This window comes from Staurois parvus, unplaced genomic scaffold (assembly GCF_062004578.1).
Source record: "Staurois parvus isolate SC_StPar_1 unplaced genomic scaffold, SC_StPar_1.0 ptg000151l, whole genome shotgun sequence".
Classification (NCBI taxonomy): domain Eukaryota; kingdom Metazoa; phylum Chordata; class Amphibia; order Anura; family Ranidae; genus Staurois; species Staurois parvus.
In genome coordinates this window covers 17031879-17046675 of record NW_028317947.1, presented here as the reverse complement: position 1 = coordinate 17046675, position 14797 = coordinate 17031879, and the positions used below count along the sequence as shown (strand labels likewise).

Here is a 14797-nt window from a genome sequence, read left to right as displayed (position 1 = left end):
GTGGTCCTTCTCTATCCGACGTTGACATCCTAGCCCACTAACCATCATAACTAACATAAACAGGCCATAATTAGTGTTTCGGTAAAGCATGCAAGACCAGTGTGGCATGTCCTACTAATATAATGAAATACATATAATACTTTGGGTTCAAGAAATACACACAATGTTGATGCAATTCTGTATTCAGGTATTTAAAGTTTATGTAAACCTAAAATAGTTTCAGTATGTTTAGCATAATGCCCTATTGTATGTAGTATTTTAAGAAAATCATTTTTTGGCAGTTTGTGGCAAAAGTTCCTAGCTGGAGATCCTGCCATTAGTGGCACTTCCTGTTTCAGTTTGACAACACTAAGCCACTGCCTTGCACTTTGTAGCTGCGTAGTCAGCCCATAGTTTGTTGACTGTTGGGCTGCCAATTAGGTCTGATCATGCATGCAAAATTTGTTTAGCACATAGATGGGAAATGAGAACTTTTAGTTAAGATCTGGACCTTCTAAATGAAAAGGTTGAAAAAAAAGTATCTGTGTTGGCAGAAAAATGGCCCCACCCAATGACTTTTTCACAAGGACATACCAAGCTTTGGAAAAGCCTCTGGGGCCAATGCATGGGAGCCCTATATGTCTTGACAAAATATGGCTGTATCCATGGGAAAAATACATTGGTACAACATTTGTTTCATAGCTGCTGAACATATGTACTGCATGTGCAACAGAATAGTGTAATGGATTGGGGATTCTCTAAGTAACTAGGTTTATCAATGGATGGATTTTGGGTTTTCTTTCTGATGATAAGCATTGGGATTATGCAAAAAATGGCGGTTCAGATCTACCTCTTTATACTGTGCTAATCATGAGCCGATCTTTCTTTTAAAAACCAGATCAGAAAATGAAAGAATGAATTAATAAGGTTGCTATTCGGACTTCACTGAAGTTCAAAAAGTTGAGAGAAGAGTTGAGGTATTTAGCAGCAATATAAAAAAAATCATATGGAAATTCTGCTTAAGAAGTATCCTGAAAATATTTTCGTATTCTGCCTTCAGTTCCTCCTGCAAAATAGCATTTTCTTTCCTGTGCCTTGAACTTCATAGCTGTATTGTATATTGGCAATGTGAGGCCAACTAAGGCACTGTTGCCTCTGACTGTTTGTCTGATTTTTTTGCTTCCACTGTTGTGTTCCTTGCTGTTCTTGCTAGAGAGGAAGCTGTACATGAGAACCTAACCTCTTTTTACTTCATTTATTCTATGGAGGTGTTCTTGCTGAAACTCCCTGCTGCTTGACTATAGCCCCATCAGAAACAAGGTGTCCCTGACATAAGGAAGCAAAGCCCTGCTCCCTACCAAGATGGCAGCCTCCACACACAGAAACACAGTGTGGAACATGGCTTGGTAAGTCAGTAATGGGGGAATGACCAGATGCAAGAAAGCAACAGGCAATGCTGGTTACTAGTCTTTGCCATCTGCTTTTAGTCATAGCTTTCACAGTAGATAAAGAGTACTAGCTTATCCTAATATCAGAAAGAAAAGAAATTATATTAAAAACAGTATAAAGCAGTGGTCTCCAAACTGTAGCCCATTGCTTGCCTTTATCCGGTCCTTGAGGCATTATGCCTGCCATTGACACCAACAATGTGGCACCATTCCTTCCACTGACACCAATGATTAGGCATTATTTCTTTCACTGACACCAATGAAGGAGCACTATTCCTTCCGCTGACACCAGTGATAGGGCACTATTCCTTTTCACTGACACCAATGAAGGAGCTATATTGTAAAACGCTGATTATACTGTAAAGCGCTGAGCAAACTGTTGGCGCAATATAAATCCTGTATTATAATAATAATCCACACACCTACACAACTATTGCATCCATCTCTCTACTCTACTCAGCCTGAACTGCACTGATCTGCATACCAAAGGCTTGCAGCACAGTGGCTAAATGATTAGCACTTCCACCTGGCAGTACTAGGGTTGCTGGTTTGAATCCCAACCCCGGCACCACCTGCCTGAAGTTTGCATGTTCTTCCTGTGACTGCATGGGTTTCCTCCAGGTACTCTGTTTTCCTCCCACACTCCAAAGACATGCTGGTAGGTGAATTGGCTCCTGTCTAAATTGGCCCTGTCTAAATGTATGAATGTGAGTTAGGGACTTTAGACTGTATGCCTCTTGAGGGTTAGGGACGGATGTGAATGTCCAATATATATGACGGAGCTATATAAGTACATGTAATAAATAATAATAAGGAGCACTATTCCTTCCATTGACACCAATGATTAGACATTATTTCTTTAACTGACACCAATGATGTGGCACTATTCCTTTTCACTGACACCAACGAAGGAGCACTATTCCTTCCATTGACACCAATGATGGGGCACTATTCTCTTCACTGACACCAATGATAGAGCACTGTTCTTGTCACTGACACCAATGATGGAGCACTATTTCTCTCCCTAATAACAAAGATGGGGCATTGTTTACTTCCATTGGGCACAGTCCAATCCCTTTAAAGTATGAAGGATGGTAAACTGGCCCTTTGTTTAGAACGTTTGGAGACCTCTGGTCAGGGGCGGACTGAGAACTCATGGGGCCCCGGGCAATAGGGGATCATGGGGCCCCTGTGTCCTTGCCCACTCTCAAAAGAGCCTATAAAAAAGTATCAGGGGCATTTCATGGGCCCCCTACTGACCCCGGGCCCTCAGGCAGTGCCCGAGTACTCAAATGGTCAGTCCGCCCCTGCCTCTAGTATAAAAGAACAAGTTGAAAAAACTGTAATACATACACTCAGCGCCCACTTTATTAGATACACCTTGCTACCCGATGTGGTCTTCTGCTGCTGTAGCCCATCTGCTTCATTGTTTGACAGAGATGGTATTCTGCATACCTTGGTTGCAAAAAGTGGTTGTTTGGGTTGTTTGCCCATTCTCCTCTGACATCAACAAGGCACTTTCGTCCACACAGCTGCTCACTTGATATTTTCTCTTTTTCGGACCATTCTCTGTAAACTCTAGAGATGGTTGTGCGTGAAATTCCCAGTAGATCAGCAGTTTCTGAAATACTCAGACCAGCCCGCCTGGCACCAACAACCATGCCACTTTCAAAGTCACTTAAATCCCCAAATATTTTTCCTGGTTTGTAATGTCAAAGTGGCCTGACTATCACTGAGACATGCAAAATGCTTGTCCCATTTACTTGTGACACCATTTTGGACTTGGAAAGCAAAGATCAGGGTATTGCTAAGGTTGATCTTCATATCTATCTATCTATCTATCTATCTATCTATCTCTCTCTCTCTCTCTCTCTCTCTCTCTCTCTCTCTCTCTCTCTCTCTCTCTCTCTCTCTCTCTATCTATCTATCTCTCTATCTATCTCTCATAAATAAGTCATTGTACTTGACTAGTAGTTGATTGGGTGGATGGAATTTTCCTTTGGTGACCATGTCATTAACTGTGGTGCCAACGTAAAGCGGTGATGTGAATGTTACATTACTCACCAAGTCACTTGGGACTACTCCAATAAGTATGATGCATATATCATGCCTACTGCAAGGAATGGTGAAAGGAGGGCACAACCCACTTTGCTACCCATCTTGGTGTTAGTTCTTTTGGGATTGGTGACCCCAGAGTTAGGGTAAACTTACACTTTTTTTATTTTAGTTTTTATTGTAGTGGTGGGCTTCTTATTGAAGATAGCTATTTGGGAACAATTGGCAACACGCCCAATCTAAAATCTATTCCGGAGCTGGCATAACCAGTATCTTAGTGATGACTGGACAACAGGTCAATGCCTTTTTGTTTTTGAAGCTGAAAAGTCTATTGTCTATTAACCAGTTCCATGGGTATGATCCCCAACTGCTTGGAATGAAACACCATACAGAGAAAGTTTTCCTACGTACAGAAGGCTTTCTTTAGTACCCTCAGCTGTCTTAACATGGATGTAGGGCAGCAATTATTCAACACTGTCTGTTGCTCTTGGTCTTCTCTTTCATAAATATAGATGGGATGCCAAAGATATGCCCTAGACAACCTAAAATAGACTAAAAATATCCCTGCCTTACAAGAAAATCCCTTGGTGGGCTGACTTTAATGGCTGGAACAGGAAGCACTGGAATGTAGTTCCTAACATCAGCTTCTTATGGCCACAAAGGGATTTGCTTAAGTTAGGTAGGTGCTCCTGTTGTGTGTGCAGGATAAAAAATGCATTATAATCAGTAAATCAATAAAAAAAGGATTATAATCAGAAACAATATAAATAACGTAGCCAAGGATCAAAATCCCAGATGAGGTAGTCAGCAAACAGCAACAGCTGTACCTTGCAAGGGATGTTGCAAGTGCATCTGAAACACAGAGCTGATTGTCAATCGGATAGTTGGGTCTGGGTCTTGTTTGCTACACCGAGTGCCAGAAGGGGAAATTCTGAATAGCAGCTGAAGAAAAGCAAGTGGTTACAAAAAGTCCTGAAAGGCCCCTGTGTATTAGAGTGAAGGATGCCTAGCAGAGGTGGACTGACAACTCATGGGGCCCCCGGGCAATAGGGGATCAAGGGGCCCCTGTGCCCTCGCCCACACTCAAACCGCACCCAAAAAAGCCTATGAAAGTTAGCAGGGGCATCTCATGGTGCCTCCTACTGACCCTGGGCCCTCGGGCAGTGCCCGAGTGCCCAAATGGTCAGTCCACCCCTGGTGCCTATCACATGTGGAGAAGTCTTTGCTGCCTCTAATCTATAAAGATATGCTAAAAGTACATATAAGACATATTAAAGCCATCTCCAGGTTACCCTATTTTCTTTTTACCATTTGGGACCTCTTGTTAGTGGTAACATTTGCACTACTTAACATCCCCATACTCTAGTGCTGCATTCGGCATCCTTCTTGCACAGTTGTCATTGCCCCATTCCTGATTTGAATGATGCTCAGCATCATCCAGTCTCTTTCTGAAAGCCCAGGCTGTCATGGACACGTCGCTTGACCTCTGCATCATCCTCCTGCAGCCTGGGCTCACAGTGTTCTGCTCGGATCGATCAGTGCTCACCAGGGGCGGACTGACAACTCATGGGGCCCCCGGGCAATAGGGGATCATGGGGCCCCTGTGTCCTTGCCCAAACTCAAAAAAGCCTATGAAAAAGGTACCAGGGGCATCTCATAGGGCCCCCCTACTGACCCCGGGCCCATAACATTCGGACGCTGAAGCCAAAGAAGCAGGAACAGCTATGGTCACTTGGCCAGAATTACGCAAATATAAGTATTTTATATTATTCAAATTAAAGGTCCACTTTTAGGTGCGCTAAAACAGCACGTCAAGCAATTTTCTTGGCATATAATAGTAGAGCTGAGTACTACTCATATATACTGAAGCAGCCAGATGTTGCTAGGGGTTCCTTAAGCTGTGACTAGTTAACCTCCCATCTGATGGTGCTTGCATAGCTCCAGTGCCAATGCCATTTGGCTGAGCCACAGCATGACACCAGAGATCTTTTTTAGCTGTCTGTAAGGATGGTATCCAGACTACCATTGTAAGGGGGCATTCTTCCAATTGGTCATTAATATAAGAAATATTTTTCCAAATGACCCCAATAAATTAGTTTTATATGGTGTTCCTTAAAGTAGAGCTCCACCCAAAAGGGAAAGTTCCGCTTTAAGCCTTTGTTCCCCGCTCCCCATTAAGGATTGGCACCTTGGAGGAGCGGGTACCCAAATTTGACAGGTACCCGCTCCCACTTCCACTGCAATCGCCTAGGCGATCAGAAGAGGAAGTTGTCCTCCCCCCTCTCTCCCCGTAGTGTTCTGGGACACGTGACACTAGGGGGCCATGCACAAATCGCAGTGCTTCTCGTGCAATGGAATGACTCAGTGGTTCCCACACTGAAGATGCCGGCGCTGGGGAGAGAAAACAGCCGGAGAAACCAGCTGTGGTGAGGACACTGCTGGACCAAGGGACAGGTAAGTGGCCGTATTTTAAAAGTCAACAGCTACAGTTTTGTAGCTGCTGACTTTTTTTTTTTTTCAGTTGGAACTCCACTTTCAGATCCAGAAATTATTTCATGGGTTCCACTGGGGTAAAAAGATTGAGAAAGGCTGTGCTAGATGGCTAGAGTGCTTTTTTAGTTCTGAGTGTTTTTGCTGCTTGATGAATCAGTCCACTTGTGTTATATTGTGTCCTCCAACTGCTAGAGACCATGTAATCAGGGGCGGACTGACCATTTGGAAACTCGGGCACTGCCCGAGGGCCCGGGGTCAGTAGGGGGCCCCATGAGATGCCCCTGGTACCTTTTTCATAGGCTTTTTTGAGTTTGGGCAAAGACACAGGGGCCCCATGATCCCCTATTGCCCGGGGGCCCCATGAGCTGTCAGTCCGCCCCTGCATGTAATACTATTAAAGTCTACGGTATCTGCTCTTCTTCAGCATGGCATAGCTCAGTTGGAATACCACTTCTGGATTTATGGCCCCCAGAATGTCAGGTCTCACACACTCTGAGAATCTGACCTAGCAGTATACAGTCCAAAACTAGGGCAGGTTAATTAATATGTATTTCCATTCTACATTTTCTACTTTGACTAGAAAGTACTGATAACATTTGTAGATTTATTAGTACTGTTTTAAAAAAATTTTTTGCAGGATTCGCCATTTGCCATAGTGACTGAGATGCTTGTCAACCACAATTTTCCTGTTTTAATAACATACCAGGATTTTCTCAGTTAAGTAAATAAACATTACCGTAGATGTAAACCTAGTCATTAAAATGTCATATACATTGTATGGTCATTTTTAATCTTTTTAAATCTGCCGCTTTCATTAAAATAATACCTGGTGATCTTGCTATGACGGTCCTTGTCCAGACACTTTCAATACGGTGACAATGCTCTGTCACTGTCTTGCAGGTGTGCTCTTGGGTTGTCACCGTGTCACACGGGCTTGTGATGGAAATCAATGCAAGTTACACAAGCATGAGAAAATGCAAAGATGCTACAGGAGATCAGCAACACCGATCTCCTGCCAGATGAATAGGGGAGAAAGATTTAATTTTAAAAAAATAATTTTTGGTTATGATACCCAGTGATTTACAGAATGCCATTCAGTTAAGGTTGACATCTACTTTACGGGCTTGTTCATTTATGGATAGTAACTGGTGGACTTAATCAACCCTTGGGCTTCTCATACCTCCCAGGTATTCTAGTGGTGATATCTCACCTGTAGAGTATCTGGCACTGTCAACCTTCTACCATGGAGTCTCACTTTTTCTTCAAGGACAATGATCAACTGGTGGATAAAGCCAGGAATGGAGCTGGTGAAATCCCTGGATTCCTCAACAGATTTAAAAGCAGTGATTGTTTTCACTCAGGTAAAACTTGACAGCTCCATATTCAAAATCCCATGGTTTTTAATTGTGCCCATTCATACCTGAGCGTAATGTTGCTTGAAGCTTGTAGCCAGGGGCGGACTGACCATTAAGCACTCGGGCACTGCCCGAGGGCCCGGGGTCAGTAGGGGGCCCCATGAGATACCCCTGATACCTTTCATTGGCTTTTTCATAGGCTTTTTTGGGTGTGGGCCAGGACACAGGGGCCACATGATCTCCTATTACCAGGGGGCCCCATGAGTTGTCAGTCCGCCCCTGCTTGTAGCTAAGAAAAAAATACAGAGCTTCTTTTGAGAAAAAAGCTTAAAGCTTCACGTGTTTTTTGCTCAAAAAGACTACAATGGGAATACTTGAAAAACACGTGCAAAAATTGCCAAACACACACCATTCATTCATAGATGCCCACATGCATAGATTACATTTACATCAGGTAAAATCCAACTCCAACTAAATTTTTTTAATTCATTATGGATATGTCAAACCTTAGAGCCTCCTTCAGGTTTATACTACTTTTTGTGTCCCTCTTAGGAAGACTTCCCCATACTTCCAGTAAGGACAAGTAGTGATAGGAAATATCTCCAGAGTGACACACACAAAACAAAACACATTCTTGGTAAGATGTGGAAGAGTAAGAACATTTTCAATATTTGTATTGCTGTCTATGCCTACCTGGTCCAATGACAACCATACTTCCCGATTCTTGTAACAGGTGTCAGAGGAACAGGAAATGAAAATCTCCCCAGTGGAGTCATAGATAGAAGTAAAACGCCAGGCAGAAATGTTTACTCTTCCACTTTATCTAATACTAAAATTTAGGGTTGCTTAGATTTAGGCTTTACCCACTGCATTTGCCTCTATCAGACTAATAACTGATTCAATTTATTTCTGCAATAAAACATTTGATTTTATTTTTCAGACATTGAATACAAAGTAAATGTTTAGATCTATGCAACTAGTAATACAACATATTCTTTCATTCCAATCATTTTTAAAAGAGGATGGTTAAGTACCACTTATCCTCATTACAAAAGAATATATGCTTGTGGAATCTAATAATCTTCTAATAGAAATGCCATATTAGAAAGCTAGGCTGCCGCCTAAAGACCCTGATGGAGCTATCTTCATCTCACTCCCCTTTAGAGAATAATAATATCCTTTCCAATAAGACCAGACTATTCCAGCTGCATACTCCTTGGTAGGGCCATGCAAGTATTTACCATTAAGATTGGCATTGTGACACTGGGTGTACCAGAAAGCTCCCTGATAGGCCTTAGCACAGTTACCAATGGATGCATCTCTGTCATAATCGTACGAGGAAAATGGTACCCCAGAGAATTCTGAAAAACAGTCTCCTGCAGGTTTATCAGGATCCCCCTCTTCAAATCCATCAACATAGAGTCTGTAGCCATCCTCTTCGGGAGATATTGCAAACGGAGAGAGAGAAAAGTTACTGTACATCACAAATCGATGTTCTCGTTCAAAATCTTCCAAGTCAATCCTTAAACGTTGCGGCTTATTTCGGGCAAGGCGATGGATGTTCTGCAAGCCCAACCAGTGTTCGCCGTCGGCTTGTCCAAACCCAGCCTTATAGTCTGCCCAACCTCGGAAAAAGTTGACGCTTCCATCAAACCTCTTCTGGATCACTGTCCAAGGACCCCCTTCGCTGGTCATATCACAAAACACTGGCATCGGACTGAACAAAGGGCCAGCGGGATATATCAGATAGACGCCATTTTCCTTATAACCCTGAGCATTCACCTCGGCACAGTCATGAGGGTGGCATGTGTCTGTACAGGTGCCAATGTTTTCCTGGTTCAAGGGGGCAAGCCTAAAAGTCTGATGGCCCCTCTCCAGAAGCAGAAACAAGCTGAGGACAGAGAAATAATGCCACATCTTCAGCCCGTGATACTTCTAGCCTCTGTGTGTCCAAATGTTTTGTGTTTCCAAGAACTTTATACAATTAACAAACATCTCCTCTGGTTATTTATATTCCCTCAGCGTTTCCATAAATCTCAGTGTGCTGATTGCCCAATCACAGTCCACAACAGGCGTATCCCTGTGTGTCCCAGGTATCTGCTAAATTTCTGTCATATCACCAAGTATCTGTGTATTGTTTGCTGATAGCTATGATGAAGGCTTCTAGTTTTTTTTTTTTTGCTTAATTTAAATTAAAAAAAAACTATGGTTAAAAAAAAGGCAAACGGCTGTTACATAGACTACTAAGTACTGCACCCAGTCAGATCGGAGAAACCATTGTAAACAAAGCCGTAGTCTTGTGGTCCTGCCAGCTGATGTAATGCAAGCTTATGATCAGAGGCCTGCTTTTCTAAAAAAGAGATGGGGAAGGCAAGAGAGGCTGTTGCACTACTTAGTTAATTTTGAAAAGGATCGCAACCAGGGGCGGACTGACCATTTGGAAACTCGGGTCAGTAGGGGGCCCCATGAGATGCCCCTGGTACCTTTTTCATAGGTTTTTTTGAGTTTGGGCAAGGACACAGGGGCCCCATGATCCCCTATTGCCCGGGGGCCCCATGAGTTGTCAGTCCGCCCCTGATCCCAACCCCCCCTCCATTTTTTCCCCCTTGCCTATAAGGGGAGTTATGCACAAATACCATACTCACATACCCAGCGATCAAGCTGTGTTCTGTAGGGATCCACCTCTAAACATCCAGTTCGCGTTGCCATATTCTTCTAAAATCATCAGGGGGCCATCTGTTTCTTCTGGGTTTTTGCAACTGGCACCATATCATCAGGGGACTGGCTGCAAAAACTGGAAAGAGACAGCCAGCCCCCATGATGATGCACTACAGTGCATGTGCGGTAGAGTACCCCGAAGCCACCTGGGATGTAGACATTGTTTTTCCCTGGAGGATGCAAGCAACAAATATGAAATTCTTGCCTAGACAAGAAACCAGGAGGTGCTGAGATGTGTTCCTACAAAAATGTTTTTAAAAAAATCTGGTTATATGAGAAGTGGGGAAAAAGAGAAAGTGTGTTAGGAGAGCAAAGGTCCACTTTTAGTATTTTTTGAGTACATAACTGGATTAAAAGGGGTCACTAATTTTTTTATTCATTTACAATTAAAGTTCAATCTGACCTCCAGGTAAAAAGCCTAATACAAAACTGAAATACATAAATAGGAGTAGTTTAATCTGCCAGAGCATTTACACTCCCCGGCCTCTTTATTAGGTAGACCTGTTTAATTGCTTGGTAAAACAAATTGCTAATCAGCCAATCACATGACAGCAACTCCATGCCTTTAGGCATCTAGACGTGCTGAAGACACCTTGCTGAAGTTCAAACCAAGCATCAGAATGGGGAAAAAATGGGATTAAGTGAACATTGCATGGTTGTTGGTGCCAGACAAACTGGTCTGAGTATCTCAAAGACTGCTGATACACTGGGATTTTCACACACAACCATCTCTAGAGTTAACAGGGAATGGTCTGAAAAAAAGAAAATATCCAGTGAGTGGCAGTTGTGTGAACGAAAATGCCTTGTTGATGTCAGAGGTCAGAGAAGGATGGGCAGACTGGTGCGAGATGATAGAAAGGCAACAGTAACTCAAATAACCACTCATTACAACCAAGGTATGCAGAATACCATCTCTGAATGCACAATATGTTGAACCTTGAAGCAGATGGGCTACAGCAAGCAGAAGACCACATCGGGTGCCACTCCTGTCAGCTAACAGGAAACGGAGGCTACAATTTGAACAGGCTCACCAAAATTGGACAATAGAAGATTGGAAAAACATTGCCTGGTCTGATGAGTCTCAATTTTACAGTCACAAAGCTCAAATCATCTCAAACTGGTTTCTTGAGCATGACAATGAGTTTACTGTACTCCAATGGCCTCCACAGTCACCAGATCTCAATCCATAAGAGCATCTTTGGGATGTGGTGAAATGGGAAATTGGCATCATGGATGTGCAGCTGACAAATCTGCAGAAACTGCGCGATGCTATTTTGTCAACGGACCAAAATCTCTGAGGAATGTTTCTAACACTTTGTTGAATCTATACCACAAAAAATTAAGGCAGTTCTGAAGGAAAAAGGAGGTCCAACCCGGTACTAGCAAGGTGTACCTAATAAAGTGGCTGGCGAGTGTATATCTCTGTCCAGCCAGTCCTGGGACATACACAGCCCGACCAGAAAGCAGAGCGAGGTTGGTCACCTAAGTTTTCTCTACTGTAGTTTAGCAATATATTTAGGTCACCTCCCTGCCCCCAGCCTGTGATTGGACAGTCAAGGAGTTGTATGAGGTCTCTTCCCTAAACTCAACAAACTCTTTCCTCTCATCAACTTGTTTCTTATCAGCATACTTGCATGCAGCACAGTTGAGCTTTAAATACTTATTAATGTGATGTTTTGCTGATAGATATATATATATATATATATAATTAGGTAATATTAGAGATGAAATGTCTTTCTCTGAGAAATTTCTGCTTGAGTCTCCCTAGAGTAGTGTTCACATAACCAAAATCCAAGACATTTGGTCACATGGTCATACCATGAGGATCCACCAGCTGACCTCCAGTTCTACCCTTCAGTAGATACAAGTTCCCTTGACAGCAGCTCCCTTCATTGCTGATACTTATCTTCCATGGGCTACCCTGCCTGCTCTTTTAGTTGCTGTAACCATGTGGAGTTCCTGGTACTTCCAGTAAACATGTGACAGTATGTAGGCAAGTGGTAGAGTGGGGACCCCTTTAAGGTGCCCCTTGGGAGAAGGTTAGGAGAATAAGCAGGCCCTAGTTGGGAGGTGGGCAGTTTGGGGAAGTAAGAAGTAGAGGCAACATTATCTGCTGTTCTCCTGCTCTCCCCCCTCCTAGGGAAGGGCAAGGTGCCCTGGGGTGCCCATCCTAGTCCCAGGAGATAGAAGAGAGAGCCATGAAGCTGGTTTACCCCTCTGTTTCCCCCATCCTTGGCCAGGAAGAACATTAGGCCCATCTAACTGCAAGGACAAGAGCATCCACCAGCAAGGCCTGGGACATAAAGTTCATTACTCTAATGAACTGTGCTGTTCAATTGAAGCCAGGTATCACTTGAGGCTTTCAGTAAAGAATGTTAACCATTTCCAGCCTTGTGGTGTGTTTATTTGGTACGAATGCTGCTCTGAAGAGTGTAAGGGGGAGCTCTACTGGTGTCCCCTGGCTGTTGGGCCTGGAGAGGGTGTCCAGTGTCTGAAAACCGTGGGAGTGAAGGGATGAAGCACGCAGCCAGGAGGGTGGATCGAGGGTCGGTCTCCACCTGCCACAAACACATCGGGGAGAGTTGTTGGGCAAAGTCCTGTATTTCCCAGAATGTCAGTGTTATGTTGGGGGTCAACTTGGCTGCTTGCTTAGGCCACACGCAAGGCAGGCTGACACCCTCCAACAAGTAAGGTTAAAAGGGTGGAGCGCCAAACACCAAATGATCTATCTGTGATAACATTTCCTTAATTTGTTTTTCCTTTGGCCACCTCAGGACATATGTAACAAGATTCTGCAAGAACATTGTAGAGGAAAGGAGGCGCAAGCGTTTTAGAGAAGAGGCACAAGGCACAAGGCTCACTACAGTTTAAAGAGACACAACCCCTCTCTCAATTCTCTTGTTTGGAATAGTGGTTTGAGTTATGCCTTGCAGTCAGGGGCGGACTGACCATTCGGGTGCTCGGGCACTGCCTGATGGCCCAGGGTCAGTAGGGGGCCCCATGGGATGTCCCTAGTACCTTTCATAGTCTTTTTTTGGGTGTGGTTTGAGTGTGGGTGAGGACACAGGGGCCGCATGATCCCCTATTGCCCGGGGGCCCCACGAGTTGTTAGTTCGCCCCTGCTTGCAGCTATGGGGTCCTGGCTTTGAAACCTAGCCAAGTTCTTCCTGTGCTTGTGTAAGTTTCCCCTGGGTGCTCTGGTTTCCTTTCATGATCCAAAGACTTGCTGGTAGGTTTACTGGCTCCTGTCTAAATTGGTACTGCTATGTGTGTATAAATTAGATATGCACATGTATTATCACATTCTACATGTCTGTTCCAAGCCCATGCAACTGGGAAAGGTAGAGGAAAGAGCTGGTGTTCTATGGAAAGAGGCTTTCAAGCGTATCAGACATAATGCCGACAGAGCTGGCCCATAGCTGGCCAAGATTCGGATACGACTGAATGGATATCACACATATTGATAAGTCACTCTACACATAGAACAAACACCCTGCTGCCTGCAATAGCTCATTCTAGGAGTGTTTTAGTCAAAAATAACCACTTGACATACGGGGTGGGACATCATCATACAGATATACCTATGGTGTCTAAATGTAGCCTGTCCAGTTCTGGTTGTCTCGACAGCTGTTCCTCTAGTGATGACAATTTCTATGATGAAACCCTTACTGGAAATATGAACAAAATCCATTGAATGTTCTGGATCAACCTTTCTCAATCAGGGTTCCATGGAACTCTAGGGTTCAACGCTAGGGAACTCTAGAGGTTGCTAGGGGTTCCTTGACCACTGAACAATTTATGACTGTCAGCTAAGTAACCACTGACACCAATGATCTTTTTATCATACTGTAAAGGAGCATGCTTACCGCTTGCCACATTTATAAGGAGCATTCTTCTCACTGACCCCCAATGTGAGGAGCATTCTTCCCACTGACCACCAATGTAAAGAGCATTTTTCCCACCGACCATCAATGTAAAAGGGCTTTCTTCCCACTGACCACCAATGTAAGGAGCATTCTTCTCACTGACCACCAATGTAAGGGACATTTTTCCGAATGACCTCATATGGAAGGGACATTCTTCCCACTGACCTCGAATGTAAGGCATATTCTTCCCACTGACCACCAACATAAGGGGCATTCTTCCCACTGACCTCCAATGTAGGGACCATTCTTCTCACTGACTTCCAATGTAAGGGACATTCTTCTCACAGACCTCCAATGTAAGGACCATTCTTCTCACTGACCTCCAATGTAAGGACCATTCTTCTCACTGATCTCCAATATAAGGACCATTCTTCTCAATGGCCTCCAAAGTAAGGGACATTCTTCCCACTGACTACCAATGTAATGTACATTCTTCCCAATGAGCAGCAATGTGAAGGTCATTCTTCATACTGACCACCAATATAAGGGGCATTCTTCCCACTGACCTCCAATGTAAGGACCATTCTTCTCACTGACCTCCAATGTAAGGGACATTCTTCTCACTGACCTCCAATGTAAGGACCATTCTTCTCACTGACCTCCAATGTAAGGACCATTCTTCTCACTGACCTCCAATGTAAGGACCATTCTTCTCACTGATCTCCAATGTAAGGGACATTCTTCCGACTGACCACCAATGTAAGGGACATTCTTCCCACTGACCTCCAATGTAAGGACCATTCTTCTCAATGGCCTCCAATGTAAGGACCATTCTTCTCACTGATCTCTAATGTAAGGACCATTCTTCTAACTGACCTCCAAT

At 43.8% G+C, this 14797-nt stretch overlaps 1 pseudogene; it reads right to left on the bottom strand.

Annotated features, from left to right (window-relative positions):
• Positions 1–8232: 8232 nt before the first annotated feature.
• Positions 8233–9318, bottom strand: LOC149464543 (microfibril-associated glycoprotein 4 pseudogene; annotated as a pseudogene).
• Between the last annotated feature and the right edge of the window lie 5479 nt (positions 9319–14797).